The sequence below is a fragment of the Myotis myotis genome, unplaced genomic scaffold (genome assembly GCF_014108235.1).
Source record: "Myotis myotis isolate mMyoMyo1 unplaced genomic scaffold, mMyoMyo1.p scaffold_m19_p_10, whole genome shotgun sequence".
Taxonomy (NCBI): domain Eukaryota; kingdom Metazoa; phylum Chordata; class Mammalia; order Chiroptera; family Vespertilionidae; genus Myotis; species Myotis myotis.
Genome location: NW_023416314.1, coordinates 20,403,068 through 20,421,079, shown reverse-complemented (window position 1 = coordinate 20,421,079; position 18,012 = coordinate 20,403,068).

Below are 18,012 nucleotides of genomic sequence, written 5' to 3'. Positions count from 1 at the left end.
CACCATCGTACCTCTCTCACCTGATACCTACTTAAGATGGTACACATTCTTGAAATGTATAGGTAACATTGGATATTTAAGAGAAAAATGTCATGGAAACAGAAATTTAGTGACCACATTTTCTAGTGAGGTGTTAATGATCATTAGAAAATATTTTATAGCATGAAAGTTACAGACAAAAGGTGAAAAAGCTCTCTGAATGTCTACAGGGGTTAGGGAGTGGAGGTATTTGATTTCTTCATACCTCTCTTTTGATTTATGTACATTCATTCAACACATTAATTGAGCACCGGTTGTATACTCAGCAGTGTATCAAGCACTAAAAATTCAGTAATGAACAGTAGATTAAAATACCTGTCTCCCCAAAATTTACATTCTAGTGGAATCTTGGGGAGGAGAGAGAAGGAAAGTACAGAGGGATATAAAATAAACAAAATAATTATTAAAATATAAAGTATATTGGATGGGGTAAAGCACTATGGAGAACAGTGGAGGGGAAGGGTGAGATAATGATGGAGAGAGGCCCACAATTTGAAATATGGTATTTTAGAAAGCTTCACTGAAGAAAGGACATTTGAGCAAAGACCAAGAGTAGGTGAGAGAATGAGGTATGTGGGCATCTGGGGGAAGAGCGTTTTAGATACAGAGAAAGATTTTTTTAAAGATAAAAAATAGATACAGAGAAAACACATGCATGGCCCGAGGCATGAGTGGGTCTAGAATATCTGAGGAGCAGCCAGGACAAGGTGGCTGGAGCACAGTGAACAGCAGGGAGGGCGGGAGGAAATGAGATCAGAGAACTGAGGAGACAGAACAGCTACTGTAGGACTTTGTAGGCTGCTGTAAAGAATTTGCTTTTATTTTGAGTGACGTGGGAAGCTATGCTTCTATGTTGAAAATAGAGAAGTATGAGAGATGAGAGCGTCAGGGAGACCAGGAGGTCACTGCATTAATCCAGAGGAGATGTAAGGTGGAGGTGGAGGCAAGTGGTCAGATTCTGGATGTATTTGGAAGAGATGCTGATGAATATGAAAGAAAACTGTTTCTTGGTAGAGTAACCAGAGTGATGGAGCTGCCATATATTTCGTTGGGGGAAACTATAGTAAAGCAAACTTTGAGGGGGAGAACAGGAATGGATTGGAAATGTGTGAAGTTTGAGATGTATATTTGACCCTCAAATGGAGATGCCAGCACTGTCTTTACTTGTACATTTTGTCTATATAAATTTGGGGATCAGGGAGAACTCTGATCTAATTTTATACTATATTTGAGAAATATGTTTTTCAATCATTGGGTGGTATTCAAAACCATAAGATTGGGTCAGATCAACAAGAGAATGGATATATGGAGAGAGGAGAGACTATACAATAACTGAGACCTAGAACATTCTGACCTGAAAAGGTAAGGGAGGAAAGATAGTCAGGACAAGTGTTACTTTAGGAAACTAATAGAAGAAGGTTTCTTTCCCCTCCTCCATAGGAAAGAATAAACAATGGTGTTAAACTCTATTAATGAGTCAAATAAAATGAAAACTGAGTTTTAATCATTGGGATAAGCATTCAGAGGTTATTGGTGACCTTGGACAATAGAAATTCCAGTGGAGTGCCAGGAGGGAAATGTCTCAGTTTATTGGGTTCAAGATAAAATAAGAGGGGCCAAAATGAAAACAAAACAATACAAAATAAAACAAACAAACAAACAAAAAACATACCTAAGTATAGACAAATCTTTCAAAGGCTTTTTTTTTGTATAGAACCACAAAAATGTGAAGTTTGTTGGGGAAGAAACTGAATCAACATAGAGTTTTTTTGAGAGGTGTGCGGGAGAGGAGCCTAAATTATAATATGTTTGTGTGATAATGGAAGGGATCCCTAAAGAGGGAGAGACTGGCGATTGATGAGTAAGGGAAGATTCTGGGGACAATTAACTAGAGAAGAAGGGTTGATACAGGCTTCAAAATCAGAAGTGGTGGCCTTACCTAGTACTAGCTTATTTATATCAGCGTAAGGAAAGGTGGGGAACAAGGGCACAGGTTCAGGGAAGGCTGGGTAAACGTGGTCTTAGGAAAGTGTGGAAGTGAAATAAAAGACAAGTCATCAACTGAGTGAGCGTAAGGAGCTTTAAAGAGAGAGAAGATGAGAAATAGTTGTCTGGGAGCTTGGAGAGAGATTGAATTAGAAAAATGTAGTACAATTGCTTGACAGTAATAAGATAATGGTCTTTTGAATAATGATCATGAAATTAAAATGATATTTCTTAGCATATGGTTGTGCTTTCCTCTAACTGTGTTTAGTTGACAAGGTATGGTCATGTCTTGTGAATATATAGATGATCTGCGGTAGGGATCTTGTCAAACAGATATAAAGGATGAAAGAAAGCTAATGGAATGCATGATGTATACAAGGGAGTGATTTTAATGATCAACAATGGAACTTACACAGGTTAAGAAGGGAAATAAATGTAGAATGGGGCTTAAAGATAAGGCATACCAAGCCAATATTCTGCTCTGCCTTAAGTCATTCCAGGGCTAGGTCCTGGACAACTAGGAACCACCTCTTTATCGAAAAGCTCATCAAAATTATTAAAATGATCTAATCCTAAACTTACTCAGCCTACCTATTATGCCCTGCCCATTCCTTCCTCTGAGAAGGATTCTGGCCCATGCTTTCCCCTTGCCTCTTGCTGCCTCCTTACCCACCCTAGTACCTCCCCGTGTGATTCTTCCTAGTGTGCTGTGCCCCTTTCCTTGAGAAGTTTAAGTAAAAAAATATATTTTCAATGGCAATTGTCACTTGATCTGTTGACCTTATCATACCTGAAAGAAACCAAAATCCCTGGTATATATTTTTTTAATACCTAGGTACTCAAAATGTGATAGGAGCAAGTATTAGAGGAAGTGATGGTGAATCAAAATATATAAAATCTTCTAGCACAAGTTGGTGATAACTAGAATTTAAAGATAAGTACAATAAAGAGGAGTAATGAGTATTATAATCTTATAGCTAAATTTTCTTTTTTTTTTTTTCTTTGAGATGGGATAAGCTTTATTTATTTATTTTTTTAATTAAATCTTTATTGTTCAGATTATTACATTTGTTCCTCTTTTTTCCCCCCCATAACTCCCCTCCTCCCAGTTCCCGCCCCACCCTCCGCCCTCACTCCCCACCCACTGTCCTCATCCATAGGTGCACGATTTTTGTCCAGTCTCTTCCCGCATCTCCCACACCCCTTTCCCCCCCAGGAATAGTCAGTCCATTCCCTTTCTATGTCCCTGATTCTATTATAATCAACAGTTCATTCTGTTCATCAGATTATTTATTCACTTGATTCTTAGATTCACTTGTTGATAGATGCATATTTGTTGTTCATAATTTGTATCTTTACCTTTTTCTTCCTCTTCCTCTTCTTAAAGGATACCTTTCAGCATTTCATATAATCCTGGTTTGGTGGTGATGAACTCCTTTAGCTTTTCCTTATCTGTGAAGCTCTTTATCTGACCTTCAATTCTGAATGATAGCTTTGCTGGATAAAGTAATCTTGGTTGTAGGTTCTTGGTATTCATCACTTTGAATATTTCTTGCCACTCCCTTCTGGCCTGCAAAGTTTCTGTTGAGAAATCAGCTGACAGTCGTATGGGTATTCCCTTGTAGGTAACTGAGTTTCTTTCTCTTGCTGTTTTTAAGATTCTCTCTTTATCTTTTGCTCTTGGCATTTTAATTATGATGTGTCTTGGTGTGGTCCTCTTTGGATTCCTTTTGTTTGGGGTTCTCTGCGCTTCTTGGACCTGTAAGTCCATTTCTTTCACCAGGTGGGGGAAGTTTTCTGTCATTATTTCTTCAAATAGGTTTTCAAAATCTTGCTCTCTCTCATCTTCTGGCACCCCTATAATTCTGATGTTGGTACGCTTGAAGCTGTCCCAGAGGCTCCTTACACTATCCTCGCATTTTTGGATTCTTTTTTCATTTTGCTTTTCCGGTTGGATGTTTTTTGCTTCCTTGCATTTCAAATCATTGACTTGATTCTTGCGCTCCTCTGGTCTGCTGTCGGGAGTCTGTATAATATTCGTTATTTCAGTCCGTGTATGCTTAATTTCTAGTTGGTTCCCCAATATAAGATCGAGGGTCTCATTAGTTTTCTTGTAGATCTCATTAAGTTTATCGGCGGCTTCTAAACAGTTCTTGAGAGACCTTAAAAGTGTGGTTCTGAACTCTATATCTTCCATTGACAATTTTGTCCTGTTTCTTTGTCTCCACATTTTGTTATGCTTCCTTGGTGCACCCCCTAGTGGTCTTTGTTCGCAGTCTTATAGTTAAATCTTGATTGTTGTAGCTAATTCCAGGGAGGGTTTGACCTCCAGGCCAAGTGGCTATGAGAATCAGCTGTATCAGCAGTGAGAGAACTTCTGTCCTCTAGGGAGGTGCTAATCTAGCCTTTGCCTGAGGCTATCCGGCAAATGCCTGTGTGCGGGGGCTTGGGCGGGGCGGGTCGCACAGGATCAACAGGGTGGGCCGGAGAGAGCAGTTATGGCGGCTCTCAGTCCTGTCCCCAGGGGCTCTGCCTCTCTGAGTCCCAGCACCCCCTGCAAAGCTCAGAGAGAAAGCTGCACTCGCTCTGACCGAAGCCAGACAGTCCCGCTTCTCCCGTTTGAGTCTGGGTCCCTAAAGACTCGCCTGTATCTGGAGCTCAGATTCTGCGACTCCCTCCCGATTGAAAACGCCAACCGCGCCCTCCACCGCCAGCCCGCTCTGCGCACTCCGCACCTCAGAATTTGACTTCAGCACTGCGCCTCCTCTGAGTGTCCGTATGCGTTTCTCTTTCCTCCTAGTTGTAGGACTTCCACTCAGCCAGCGTTCCTGTGGTTCTGGGTGATGTCCCTTCCGTTTTTTGGTTTCACTTTTGAAGTAGTTGTTCAAAGCAGCAAACTCCGGCGTTAACCTATGCCGCCATCTTGGTTCTCTAAATTTTCAAAGTTTGTGGTTTTTAGGGGAAGGAATAAGAATAGTCTGACATTGACAATGAAGACCATGGTGGCACACCTGTCTACTACATGGACAATAGGCGTGTAGTCATCCTCCACCTGAGAAATCTAACAAGGAAGAAAAGTCCTCAAGAGAACCAGATTTCCATCAGAAGATAAAGGAAGAAGAAACATTCAAAAGGCAAAGGAAACATTCAGAGCAGAGGTTGAAGATAAAGCGGATTTTTCTGATGAATAACAAGTAGAATTTGGGATTATTATTATTTTTTTTAATATATTTTTTATTGATTAAGATATTACATATGTGTCCTTGTCCCCACGTTACCCTCTACCCCCCCACCCTCCCCGCTCATGCCCTCACCCCCCCGTTGTCCATGTCCATTGATTAGGCCTATATGCTTGCATATAAGTCCTTTGGTTGATCTTTCCCCCTTACCCCCACCCTCCCCTACCTTCCCTCCAAGGCCCAACAGTCCAATCAATGCCTCTCCGTCTCTGGATCAGTCCTTGTTCATCAGTTTATGTTGTTCATTATATTCCACAAATGAGTGAGATCCTGTGGTATTTATCCGCTCTCCAGTTCCATCCATGCTGTGGCAAATGGTAAGAGTTCCTTTTTCTTCTTCCTCTTTTTAAAGAACACCTTTCAGCATTTCACACACTGCTGGTTTGGTGGTGATGAACTCCTTTAGCTTTTTCCTATCCGTGAAGCTCTTTATCTGACCTTCTATTCTGAATGATAGCTTTGCTGGATAAAGTAATCTTGGTTGTAGGTTCTTGCTATTCATCACTTTGAATATTTCTTGCCACTCTCTTCTGGCCTGCATGGTTTCTGTTGAGAAATCAGCTGACAGTCATATGGGTACTCCCTTGTAGGTAACTGACTGTCTTTCTCTTGCTGCTTTTAAGATTCTCTCTTTATCTTTTGCTCTTGGCATTTTAATCATGATGTGTCTTGGTGTGGTCCTCTTTGGATTCCCCTTGTTTGGGGTTCTCTGCGCTTCCTGGACTTGTAAGTCCACCTCTTTCACCAGGTAGGGGAAGTTCTCTGTCATCATTTCCTCAAAAAGGTTTTCAATATCTTGCCCTCTCTCTCCCTCTGGCACCCCTACAATTCTGATGTTGGTACGCTTGAAGCTGTCCCAGAGGTCCCCCACACTATCTTCATATTTCTGGAATCTCTTTTCTTTTTTCTTTTTCGGTTGGGTATTTTTTGTTTCTCTGCACTTCAAATCTTTGACTTGACTCTTGGGATCCTCTTGTCTGCTGTTGGATCTCTGTAAATTATTCTTTATTTCAGTCAGTGTATGCTTAATTTCTAGTTGGTCCTTTTTCATGTCCTCCATGGTCTCACTATACTTATTGAGGGATTCATTAAATTTATCGGCGGTTTCCATAAAATTCTTGAAAAACCTTATAAACGTGGCCTTGAACTCTATATCCAGTCGTTTGCTTTCCTCCATTTCTGCCATCTGTGACCTGTTTCTTTGTCTCCGCATTTTGGCAGCTTCCCTGTGTTGATAGAGTGGCCCTGCGCACCAGGTGTCCTGTAGGGCCCAGTAGCTCAGCCTCCCCAGTTACCTGGGGTGGACACTCTTGGTGCACTCTTGGTGCCTTGGTTGTTGTAGGATCACTGGGAGGAATTGAACTCCAGGCCAATTGGCAGTGAGAATCAGCTGTGTCTGAAGTGGGAGAACTTCTGTGCTGAAGACACCCTTCTGGGGCAAGACTTGCTTCAGTGGGGCTTTGGTGCTCACTGAGTCTGCTCCCTGAGTGTGTCCCCTTATGGATCTGAGGAGTTGCAATCTGGATGGTCCCCCTCTGACCACTGGGTACAGTGGTTCCTAGATCTAAGGAGGTGCTAATTCAGCCTCTGCCTGAGGCCACACAGCAGGAGCCACGAAGAGGCTCAGCTGTGAAGCAATGCAAGCCGCTGCAGGGCCTTGGGCCTTCTCTTGGAAGTTCTGGGTCTGCCTGGCTCGGCTGCAGTTAGGTACATTCACATGCAAAAGCCTCTGCCGCAGCCTGGGTGGGGCGGGGTCTCAGGGAATCAAAGGGCGGATCAAGGAGCTATGGCTGATTCTCCGCCCAGAGTCGCGCGTCTCAGCGACCCGCTAATTGCTGCAAGCACCTCTGAGGGAAAGCCGCCTTCAAGTTCGCCTGCTGCCGGACAGACCAGCTTCTCCTCGTATGAGTCCTGGGTCCCCAGAGACTTCCCGGAACCAGGGTTCAGAGCAGTCGGGAGCTTGTGATTCAAAAAGACAGCCGCGTCCTCAGGTGCCACCCCCTTTCCGCGCGCGCGCGAGCCGCCGTACCTCTGCACTTCACCTCCGCAGCACCTCTGGCTCTCAGCGTGCTTTTCTTTCCTTCTAGTTGTAGAATTTACACTCAGCCAGCCTTCCTGTTGTTCTGGATGATGTTTGCTCTGTCCTTTGCGGTAATTTTCAATTGTTGTGAGAGGCTGCAATTTCCCGGTGTTTACCTATGCCGCCATCTTAGTTCCCTCTGGGATTATTTTTAAGATGACTAATGAAAACAGGGACAAATGCATAATGCATAGTATGATTGATTTTAATGGTCTCACAACAAATGAAGCGGTGGCCAGGGTACAGTATTGGAGGGGAGCAGGAGAGATCTCTCCAGGATGACATGAAATTACAGAGCCCCTATGTGACTTCTGCTAAAGTAAGAGTAGAGACTTGGAGCACATGTGTGGAGCCGGAGAACTCCTTACTCTGATGTCACAGAGCTCCCTTTGTCTACTTTGAATATTGCCCCAAGAGAGACTTAAATGCATTCATAATTAATCTACAACAAACACGTGTCATTAATAGATGCCCACCCACCATCTGCCTTAGTGGATTTGAGTAGAACTTTGAGTAGAGTAGGTGTTTGGTATCTCTATCAAATATTCAATGGGGCAAAATTATTGATGTTTGGATATAACTAAAATCTAAAGGATAGTTTCAAAGAAAAGGGCTCAAGGTTAGCTGTTTGCACAGAGCAGTGATGTGCAGGGCTATTTGGTGTCCTACATGGTCATTTGTGCTCACACAGAAAGGTTTTCTACCAACAGTCTGGTGCTGCTTCCATTTTTGAGGTACCTATCTCAGTTTGAAGAAAGTTATTATTTGGAGATAAAGGACCAAAAAGAAAGAGATGATGGCATAGGGCAAAAAAAATGTAAAATCAAAAAAAGGGTGATTAAAGCAGACATGAATTCTCATAGGCTAGCCAATGAGAGCAGGCCTCACAACTTGTAAGTTAAAGCAAAGAGAAAGGCCTTTGAAAAACACTCGTCTGCTTTACCGTTTTGGAGGTATGTTCACTTTTGGACCTGGAGAATCCCATGGCTTCACATGTTCGTTTTATCTTTATAGATTAATCGGTAGGGAGGAATGACACATGCTGGCAGATCATGTCTGTCTGACATGTTCTATCAAAACTTTGAACTTAGTGGTTGGCAGCAAAGAAATGTCACAAATGATTACAGGATAAAGAACTCAACTCCTACACTAACTTGTGGCGGTGGGTGGGTGGGGGCGGGGGGTGCTGAGACTGAACACATTTTATTCCTGGCACTAAAATGAGACTCCCTTTTATAATAGATGATGATTTACAGAAGGGCAGTGAAATTGCATCTTTATTGTATTCTTAAAGCTTAGCACAGGGCCAAATTGCTCTCAAAGAAAATAACAGTGACTATGATACAGTGATGTACAGAATAAAGGTAGAGCTCCATCCTGCCATTCATAGATTGCAATATAAATAGTGCCACCTAGAGTTGTGCAAATTGGCACATCTATGCTTTCCTTAATAAAAGAATGAATCATATACCCTCTAACATCTATTAGGCTCTTATTGTGTGCTAGGTATATGATAAGGACTCAACACCTAAAATCTTACTTGGTCCTTACAAATAAGACACTAAAGCAAATAATATTTTCACATGTGCCCAAAATGTTGTGTTACAACTAGTAACACAAGAATCAAATTTCAGTGCTCAGTGTGTAGCTGATTTAGGCATCTACAGATTTCTCTATGACAGTACTCATTGTGATGGAGATCATAGTAATTATGATACTGATGCATTAATCTGTTCTCAAAGTATTTATGTTCTCGCTGAGGGATGATTTTAAAAAAAGAAAAATATGAGCCAAGTTTGACAAAGGACAACAGTACAGAAAGAGAGAAGACAGACCGTTTGAAGTTACTATAGTTAGTGCTTTCCAAAGAGAGGTAACATGAGCTTGGTTTTGGGTAATAAAGACGGGTATGAAGAGAACTGCTGGTGGGAGGAACAGCATGAGCAGAGGTTGAGAGACGAATAAGAGAGGAGCCTCATCAGATTAGAGAATCACATAGGGATTATGTCCTGGCTATTTTCTTTCACATTTTGGTGGTTTCCAGGCTTTAAAAAAACATTTTAATCTATTTTTAGAGAGAGAAAGAGAGAAAGGGAGAGAGGGAGAGAGAGAGAGAGAAACATTGATGTGAGGAAGAAACATCGATCAGTTGCCTCCCAAACATGTCCTGATCGGGAATTGAACCCACAACTTGGGTAGGGGCCCTGATCAGAAATCAAACTCACCGCCTTTTGGTGTACAGGATGACACTCCAACCAACTGAGCAACACCGGCCAGCTAGGCTTTTCTTTTTTTCTTAAATGTGGGAAGAGGAAGAAATCAAAACCTCAGTTTTCCTTGTGGCCTTTGTAAAGTTTGATGGCTCCACCAGAAGAAGTTCTCATCTAGATCTCCTCTCAATTTTAATTGAAAGAAAGTGGGATAATCAGTTTTCCAAGCGACTGAACTTGAAAGCATAAAAACATCAAAGATAGACCACTTTTTCGTTCAATATGAGACTGCTAATCAAGAAGGTCCAAGCTTCTGTGACAATGCCTACAGTGTATCTCCTCCTTGCAGATCTCACACAAACGATGCAGCTGTATTTTTCATGGCGCTTCTGCAAGGATGTAAAAGGCAAAACATTATGCATCCTTCGTTTCCTTCTGGGGACTGCCTCACAGGTGTCTCATTGCATCCAGGCTGCCATTTCTTTGTTCCATAAGATAATTGAACATTTCTGAGGTTTGGAATAAGTTAAGCTCCTAGTGTCTCCCTTTATATGAGTTAAAGTAGAAAATATTTAGAAAAACTTTACTTCCCTTCTCCTCACCTCAGTTTCATTCTCTGCAGTTCTATTTTTAGAGTTTTAGAGTTTTTCCTTTCGAGGGGGATTGTGGAGGGCTTTAATTTGAACTCCTGAGTTTCATTAGTGTTATAATTTACACTAATTGTAGCTAACACCTCCCTTTGAGTTTCCATAGCAGCTATTACAATAGTACATAATATTATTAATATTTGAGAAGGAACCATTATAGCTTTGGATATGAGACCAATTGAAACCCTTAGCATTCACTGAACACTATTGATAATGGCACCTTTGCTAATTCCTGGTGAAGCAACTTGCAGGGCTTCATTAGGCACAGAAACCTAGGACAGTGATAGACGGAATCTCAGTTTGCAGTGGTTTGTTAAGTTTAGTAATATAACAAACGATATTTTACTCAAGCATAAAAATCTGAAACATCCAGACATCAGAGTATTAGAACTGTCAGTTCAGTAGGGAGCTATAGCTGCTCCTCAAGTAACCACATCTTAACCAAAGCACAAAAGGAAATGCCTTACATACATAGGTATTTTTAAAAATACAACAACACTTAATTTTTTTTTTTATTGATTCTAGAGAGGGAAGGAGGGAGGGAGAAGGAGAGAGAGAGAGAGAGATGTGAGAGACATTGATTAGCTGCCTCCCACATGCACCCTGACTGGGAATCAAACCCACAACCCAATTATGTGCCCTGACCAGGAATCGAACATCAACCCTTTGGTATAGGAGATGACACTCCAACCAACCAAGTCACACCAGCTAAATGTTTCTATTCTTTAACTATAGAAAAAAAGTGCTTTATGTATAGTTTTGTACAGTTCAACATTTTTAGAATGTCTAATTTATTTCTAATATTTTAGTGCTCTCATACATTTTGCTTTTGCTCCATCATTTATAGCTGTTGATACTAGTCTTATTGGCTTGGAAAGGTCCTCCACATCTATGCAATAGGGGAACTAGTTTTCAAAGATGTCAGGAGAAAAGTGAATCAAGAATATCAGTAGGAGAGATGACAGGAAACAAGAAACTCAGAATAAATTGAGCAGTTATTTCAGTGACCTTGGAGTTTCCATAATCTCCCTGTCACCACATTTGAGTGTCAGAAATTTTTCTGTACTTTGGGTTTTGAGCATTTGCCCATTTCTTTCTTTCTATATTTGACTGTAGGTTTGACCTCTTTCCAGATATCTACAGCTCAATTCCTCCTAGCCTAGTGAACATCTACATTACCTCTGTACATAACATGCTCTACACAGAAATATCCAACTTTACCCCAAATCTTTTCTTCTTTCTTTTGTTATTAATCTTATAAGTCACCTTTCTCCCAGGTGATTAAGTTGGAATATCCCTCCTTATCCAATTCAATTCATATCCCCAGTCTCTCTTGAGTTCTTACTCAGACAATTGCACTAGAATAGTAATCATAAATTGCATTTAGTGAGGAAAGCTCTTTTTTCAAAAATAAAATAGTATTAATGATAAAATAATGACTATCAAAATTACCTGGGACACCCTGGCCAGTGTTGCTTGGTACTTAGAGTGTCGGCCAGAGCACCAAAGGATTGTGGGTTCAATTCAGGACAAGGGAACGTACCTGGGTTACAGGTTCAATCCCCAGCCTGGTAGCAGTGGGTGCAGGAGGCAACCAATCCATGTGTCTCTCTCATATTGCTGTTTCTCTCTCTCTCTCTCTCTCTCTCTCTCTCTCTCTCTCTCTCTCTCTCACGCTCTCTCTCTTTCTCTCTCCCCTCTCTCTCCTTACACTCTCTCTAAAAATCAGTTGAAATTTTTCCTCAGATCAGGATTAATGAAAATAAATAAAATAAAATTACTTGGGGCAATGTCTAAAGAAAAAAAGTAATATTGTTGAGGGCATTGAAGAACATTCAGGGAGGAAAATCATATATATATAGTTAACTCCAGGCTAATTATTTTGGATAGTAAGTAAAACCACCTAAAAATGAAGGGTGGAATGTCTTTAAGCATCATGTCAATGACAATGATGTATCTGTGTGGGCTACATATACATATGGAAGAGGAGGTGAGGAAGCTTCAAAATGTTTTCTTTTGAGAAAGATTTACTCTGAGCAATTGCATTCCTTGAAGAAATAAGGCAAATTTTTATATTTCTGCAAAATTTCTAGGGAGTGTTTCCTCTCTGCATTAAATTGACACTGTACATGGATTAAAGGCAAACAAAGGTAGATTTGAACTCTCATTCTGCCTCTTATGATCTCTGTGACTTTAGGCAATTTACTAACCCTCTCTAATACACTAGGCCTATCTAAGCCTTATCATCTTCATCAGTAACCTGGCAATTATAATAATACCTCCATTAACAGATTTTTATGAGATTTTCATTACATAATAAATTTTAAATGTTTAACATAGTTACTTGGTAATAGTAAATGCACAATAAATAAATATGTACTTTTTATCTTTTTATGTAATATATATTTTTATTGATTTCAGATGAAGGGAGAGGGAGAGAGAGAGAGAAACATCAGTGATGAGAGAGAATCATGAATCGGCTGCCTCCTGCATGCCCTCTACTAGGGATTGGGCCTGCAACCCGGGCATGTGCCCTTGACTGGGAATCGAATCACTACCTCTTGGTCCATGGGTCAAAGCTCAACCCCTAAGCCATGGTGGCTGGGCAATATGTTAAAAGAGGATAGTGATAATTAACATAATACTTGACAAATACTTTATTTTAGGTTTTCAATTTTAAGCAAAAGCTCAGATATAAAATAAAACAGATCTGTGTTTTCTTATTTTTGTGTAACTTACCTTGCTTCAGATCTCCACTTTGTGGGTGGTCAAAAGAACAACAGTGATACAGGATCTTCCTCTACATTCTCAGACATCTACATACATTCTGGGGATGATTATATATGTTGGTGTATCTGCATGGGGGGTGGTATCTTGGTCCTCATTCAATGTCTTCATAAAGAATCCACCCCCCTTTTTCCTGGGCTCATAATAAAAATAGTATTTCTGTGTCGACATATTGAAAATTCTGCTCCTTTTGCAGATGATCATGAGTAACTATTATTTCCATTCCATAACAAGAAATGGGGAAAGTGCCCAAATATAGCCATAGTCATCTCTGGTGTCTTCCGGCCTCTCTGATACTGACGAAACATGGTTCTCCGCTTTTCTCTTAGCTCCTCATAAAACTGGGAACCTCAGTCATCCCTTTTCACACTGGCATTTTGCAAGGGCGGGGTCTCAGTGGTAGGTAGAGCTCAGACACCTTTCTCAGCCTTAGCCACTTCAATGATCTCTTCATTTCCATCCAGCTCTCTCCCACTTACCCCAACATGGACATATTTTCTCGTATTTGGCAGTATTACTTGTCCTTCTACTTTTTCATATCTCTTTATTCAAAAGCCAGAAGTTGACTCTTTTCTTTCATCAGTGCACATGCAATTTTATGGGTAATTGAAGTGCAAGGGATACAACACACAAAACTGATGCATAAATTATAGGAAACAAGTTTTTTAAGGGTGTAAAACCTTGACAGATTTCTGTTATTTATAAAGTGCAGAGAAGTTCCTGGGTAAATGCTGTTAACCATGGTTCATATTTTAGACTTGTTTCTATATGGCCATAATATAAATTTTATGTTGTGGAGTTTACCATGTTAAGAGGGTGAGTTAATCCCTTCATTTTCAGTGAGACTTTAGTTGAATTCTGTGTTCATATATTCACTCCATAACTGTTAGGTTTAATTAAAAGATGTTGCAGAGTGGAACCTTGAAAATAGTTAGAATTTTGCTCTCTACAATAGACTAAAATAATTTCACTATTGGAATATAAAGAAAGAAGGCTTTGGAAGAGACTACATTTGCTTTTCTAGAGTATTTTGAATGAAAGACACTGGGAAGAAACAAAATTCTAGATTTCAAATATACCAGGAAGGATCTAGGTTATCTATGATAAGAGACATTTTGGTTTAAAGATTTCCTGTGAAGTTTATTCCTCTGAAATCCCAGGTACTCTATCATGAACAATTAAACGGAACAAAATCACACTGATCAATACTCTTAGTCTTACGAAATTTGTTTTCCACCCTCTAACATTTCAATACAATTTACTCAGATACAGATGGCAAAAAGAATTTTGTCAGATTCCTTCTCTACAGTTCAAGGGTTACAGACTCACATTTATTTGTTCTTGTCTAAGAGTCAGGCGTTAAAAATGAAGAATGATTGCTTTCTTGACAATGTGTTTTTTTGTTGTCTTTGTCAAAGTGTAGGAATATTTCCTGGCTCATAGGAACTTTCTTTATAGAGGGTCACAGGGAATTTTTTCATTTGGAAAATCCTTTTAAAGAACAGAAAGTTAATTAAGTGGACTAGGTTGAAATTTGTAGCAGTCTTGGAAGTGCTGCTGGACAATTTAAATTTTATATGATTTTTTCCCCTTCAGTCAAAATATCTATTGGCTAAAACATGGTGAAAGTGAAAAGGAGGAGCAAAGAGGACTGATTTTACCTCACTTTATATGATGACTTAGTAATTCTAGCCGCTGGAAGACACATGACGATGTTTTAAAGGAGTAGGAAATAAACAGTGGCAACACATCTTCCTCTTTGTGTTTGTTTCTGTATAGGAGTTTAGAGACCATGAGGTAGAAGGTTTGCTGGGAACAGAAGGTTGTAGTGTGTTTGCTTTTCAGACATTCACAACTGATTTTGATGTGGTTATCATTAAGTCATTTTCTGACTGATATGGCTGTCCCATTAGTTGAATACTTTTAAAACAGCTAAAGCTTACGTAATGGTTAAGTGAAGCATTGTAATTGCTCCACTTTTTGAATCTAATAAAAAGCATGGTGCCCAAACTGATTTGGCTCAGTGGATGGAGCGTCGGCCTGTGGACTGAAGGGCCCCAGGTTCGATTGCGGTCAAGGGCGTGTACCTTGGTTGCAGGCACATCCCCAGTAGGGGCTGTGCAGGAGGCAGCTGATCGATGTTTCTCTAGCGTTGATGTTTCTAACTCTCTATCCCTCTCCCTTCCTCTCTGTAAAAAAAAAAATAAATCAATAAAATATATTTTTTTAAAAAGCATGGTAATGCAAAAGAGGCAATGTGATGAAATCAAAAGACCATTAGATTTTGCAGCAAACAGACTTGCATTTAAACAGCTCTGTTAATTGATTATTGGTGGCATGATTTTGGTTAATTATTAATGTATCCATCTCTCAGTTTCAAATTCCTCACATATACAACTTAGGATATGTTTCCCCTAGGGTTGTTGTAAGTAATAAAATTATAACATACATAAAATATCTATAGATTAGTAGGGACACAGTGGGTATAAATTGAGACATTGTAGAATGATTTCAAATTAAGCGGTAGCTTCCCATTCTAGCTGGTAATCTATTAAATATTTTTGTGGTGGAATTTACTACTTAGTAAATGTGAAAGGTGAAATTTAATCAAAAGATAATGGTTTTGTCTAGAGATAAGAAACATATCTTTAGTTTTCTAAATTTTATGGAAAATTTTTATAGTTGTATAAAAAATAATCACTGAATTTTATGATTCAATTTGTGAAATTTCTGGGCAAAAATAAGTACCTGAAATTATCCAAACACATAACAATTTGTCCTAAAATGTAAATACATGTGCTTGAGTATCTTGGTGATTTTTCCTATGAGCAAACAATTTTCAGTAATTTTGAATAAACTCTTCAATTGGGTATATCATGTTTAAGTACACTATGGATTTTTAAATTGTCCTAGGAAAAAATTTCTTCAAACAGGGCTAAGTATTCGAGAGTATGCTTTAAGAGTCTTAAAATATTCTTTCAGCTTATCCAGGAAACCAGATATATACAGGGTATCCTCCAAAAATGTATATACACTTTAATAGCTAATAGCTCAATTTTGAAAATAAAATATATTTTAATAAACATTGCCTTTGTAGTTATTCAAAGTGTGTGTAGACATTTTTAATGATGGATTATTATATATCCATCATTAGCCATCTTTTTGTGGAGGTCCTTAAATGCCAGGCCGTAGAATTATACTGAGTCAGAAAATTAATGTTTTAAGCTGTGCTATGTAAATCCATAATGTAGCTAAGGATCCTGGAACTGCCATTCTCCCCAGCATTAGGATCCTGAAGTCAGTCTCTTACCATTTCTGCTTTACACTTGATACCCCAGTAGCGTATAGTTTTAGAATTTCTGAACAAGGCACACTCTTTTTTTTTTATTCAGGTTATTTTCTCCATGTTTATATTTCTCTCTCCTCTATCCCTCCCCATTTTCTCTTCTGTATAACTCCATGCCTTCCTCGTTGTCTCACTAATTCTTATTCTTTCCCAATGACTAAGCCACAGTCTCTATCTCTAGAAAAATCTGCTTGATCCCCTGAAATTATGATCACATAAGCTGTCAAACAAATTTTTTGTTGTTGAAACAAACTTGAACGCTTTTGAGAGTGAAAAGGAACACAATAATTGCACTGGGAAAGCAGGGACAAACTGGGAAAATGCTATCTAACACGAATGCATGGTCATTCTACCTAAAACAGACTAGGTACTTTTATCGAGAAAATTCTTCTTTCCCACTCTAATGTGGAGAGAACTCTAGTGAGTTATTCTGGCCTCTTTCTTCTCCCTACTCCTTCCACCCCAGGAAAGTATGAGACTTTTCTTGCTTGGTAACATTTTGAAAAAATGAGCTTGCCTTGAGAGGTCCACTTGTTCCTTCCTTCTCTGGGATTCAGCTTGTCAGCTTCGAGCTTATAATCATCACTGCTCTGGGCCATTTCATAAGCAGAGTGTTAAAGTCTCTTTCCAGAGGTGACAACAGCTTTTGTGACTGAGTAATTCTGTCTAAATGTAGGATTCAGTTAGCAAGCCCACCACAAGCCACACATTTTTTATCAGTACCAAAAGGGATATTGTCTCACTTCCATTTATTTCCTCCCTTGTTGAATTTCTTATTTAGTTCAAGAGACAAGTAGAGAAGTGCTATTTATCCTCTGTGACCCCAACAGTTACCCATTCCTTATGTTCTCATATCTCTCAAAATAGTCCTATCAGTACTTCTATTGTCATTACAACTGAACTATTTTTGATGTTTTGCTACTTATCTGGTTCTGTATTTGTCTTTAAAGATAACATTTTTTGATAATTTGATAATTAGCTGGTTAAAAATTTGTCTTTGAGGATAAGAAAAATATTTATTCACTTTCTTTTTCATGGTGAATGACATACTATAGACAGATTCTCAAGAAAATATTATTAGGCTAAACAAATGCCTGAGTCCTCCACATACACCGATGCTTAATATGTCATAAGTTTATGTCATACAAGACCAATAAATCAAGTTTCATACTATGGAAAATATCTGGCATAAGGTAGACACTTTATACAGAATTTATTATTTAATTTATACAACGATATATAGTGAAATAGGGGTTTTATTGTTCTCTTTCTATGAATAAGGAAAGAAGAAAGTAGGTTTCGGGAGCTGTATGAATACCCCAGTTTTATACAGCCGAATTCAGATGAGGACTGTCTACCTCTGAGAGGGGGATCTTTTCATGTGCCACCTTGTTATGGCAGCGTTTCTTCTCAGGTACAGGCATAAAAGTCCCCTTTGGGTTTTTGCATACAAATCAACATAAGATTCCCCATTAATTTCTAAGGAGGATTTATTATTATATTAATAGGAGGGATGAGTTACACAGGAGGCCTGGTGCCTCATTATTTCAAGAAGAGCATTTTGCAGTGAACAGCCAGAGATTGCCCTGGGAATTTCTGATATTTAAACACATAGAAAGTGTCATTTCCAGAGGTTCCAGTTTGAAAAAGTACAACATGAGGAGATGATGCCAGATTA